The sequence below is a fragment of the Mandrillus leucophaeus genome, unplaced genomic scaffold, assembly GCF_000951045.1.
Source record: "Mandrillus leucophaeus isolate KB7577 unplaced genomic scaffold, Mleu.le_1.0 Scaffold1618, whole genome shotgun sequence".
Taxonomy (NCBI): Eukaryota; Metazoa; Chordata; class Mammalia; order Primates; family Cercopithecidae; genus Mandrillus; species Mandrillus leucophaeus.
The window spans coordinates 178,663-181,299 of NW_012101608.1; positions in this window are offsets into that span (position 1 = coordinate 178,663).

Below are 2,637 nucleotides of genomic sequence, written 5' to 3' on the forward strand. Positions count from 1 at the left end.
TTTCAAAAAAAAAAAGAAAGGAAAAAAAAAAAAGAAAAGAAAAGAGAAAAAGGAAGGGAAGGGAAGAAGGAAGGAAGGAAGGAAGGAAGAAAGGAAGGAAGGAAGGAAGGAAGGAAGGAAGGAAAAGAAATTAAACCTAGGAACAATGTAGTTTATCTAATCTATATATATGACTACTATTTGTCTTTTAAAGTGAGAAACGAATATGTCTCTGTAATTATAAGGTGACTTAGCTACTTAGAGTGACATGTAGCATTTGTATCAAGGTGAGTTTGTCTCAAAAGCTCTGTTCTACTGCCCCACTCAAGAACAGGTATTGTCAAATTTGTAAAATAGGTATTTTAACTAGAATAGACTTTATTTTTATTGCTGATTTAATCTATTACAAACTATTACTTTTCTATTCTAAGCTGTTATAAAAGTTATTGCTTTAATATGATCACTTAATAAGTATTAAACGCCCCAATTCTATCTGCTAAAAATTGTTTGGCATGTTTCATTGATCACAAGGATTCGAATAGCACTCTTATCTTTCCAAGTATCTTCAAGAAATTCTTATTTTCAGCAGGGTGTGTTGAGGAAACATAAAGCTTACATTTTTATTCCTGATGTCTTCTCATCACTTCCAACAGTAGCCACTGAGTCAAAGCCAGTGCTCTCTTTCCTCACTTTTTCTAAAGCTCTCCCTGTCTATTAGCTACGTCTGAGATTGCAGGCAGTTAAAATCCAACATTTGGCACACTGAAAAAGGGGCTATGTGATAGGGCCCCAAACTGAAATGTGATGAATTATTAAACAGGTAGTTTGTTGGGTGATTGAAAATTACCTGCGAAAGAGTGCTTATCTCCTTGAGGCACATCGAAAGCTAACGGAATTGAGCCAATTAGACTGACTGTCTCTTCAATGAGTTGTGACCTATCATTGGTAATAGCTTATTATGATGATAAATGAACCCATCTCTCAAACTGAAGCCTAAGTACACAGTTAAGCAGTTTCCTTGAATCATGAGGCCATTACCTCTCAACTTCAGATCGACAGCAGTGACAGCCACAGGAGCAGAGAGCATGCATGACTAGACACAGATGATTGTTTTACTCAGATGAATATATTTACAGCTATTTCCAAAGAAACGGGCCCTTCTTTTGCATTGTGTATTCATATCTGAAATAGTTACCATATGACGTTTCCTTCATTAGGAAGACAATCCCTCCCTGCTGTAGCATTCTGAGATAACTGGATTTTGAAGGTCTTTTTTTCCTTCACTTTTTGTTTATTGTTTACAATGTTTTAATTTCTCATTCTTGTAATAACTCCTTGTTGAGTAAAATTTCAGAATAAAAATATTGCTTTATAGTAAACATGCTTGTAATATCAAAACAAGTGCTTTTTAAAAAAATTAATTTCATCCTATTACATTTCACATTTTATATTTGATGTGGGTTGGAGGAACCCCTTAGAGCTTCTTTTTTCTTTGTAGAGAAGTTTTGTAGAGATCAATAGTGTAAGAATCATACAAGTATAAATAGTTCTGTTTCGTTTTAATTTAAAAAAAAATTGAAAATTATTTAAGTAGTTACTGAAATTTGGTAAGTTCCATGTGCTGTTATATTGATATATTTTGTTGTAGGAGAATTAGGAGCAAAAGGGCTATTTTTATAATGAAATACAATCTTCTAGTTCCTAAAAAGTATTAGACACCTGTTAGCTGCCAACTTCCCAAAAAATACCCCTGAAAAAAAAAACCTGTTGGTCAAGAAAGTTTATGAAGTTATTACAGTAAAGAAGAACATCGCCTTGATATTCATAGTAATGTCTCAGAAGGTGAGGGTCAGGGGAAGATATTTATAGGTTTTAGGGAAAAGACTGGGTGATTTCAAGGCAAATCTTGCATGAGAGGGAACTGGTTGGGATTCTGCAGGGTTTATTATATAATAGTTTTGGATTTGTCACCAGAGTGAAGCAAGGGTCTTGAATCAAACATTGAAGAACATGTTATGAGTCTATAAGGAAGTTAGTTAGATGGATCACAGAGCAGACAAGATTTTCTTGGAGATTGTTCACAGCATTCTTAAAATAGGGGGTGGAAATTTTGCTTGCTCCCAGCATTATTTAGTACAGGAACAGGAAATTGTGTTAACCTTACAAGAGATTGTGTCTGCTTTAGTTCTTACAGACATATGTTTACTGAATCTTCTGTGCCATTGTTTCCTAATATATAAAATGAAAATAATATGAATACCTACTTTATAGTGTTATTTTGAGGATTAAATGAATTAACACATATGCAGTACTCAAGGTGGTGTCGGAAAATGATAAGGATTTAGTATTAGCTATTATTATTAACTCCAACTGGGCTTAATTTGAGGTCAGGCATTATTTTGTTGAAACTTTATTTTATTTTATTTTATTTTTGAGACGGAGTCTTGCTCTCTCACCCAGGCTGGAGTGCAGTGGCGCCATCTCGGCTCACTGCAAGCTCCGCCTCCCGGGTTCACGCCATTCTCCTGCCTCAGTCTCCCGAGTAGCTGGGACTTGTTGAAACTTTAGAAAGACTTCCCTCACACATAAACAGACAGAAAGAGAGAGAGGAAGAAAGAAGAAAAGAGAGAGAGATAGAGAGAGGCAGAAAGAGAGAAA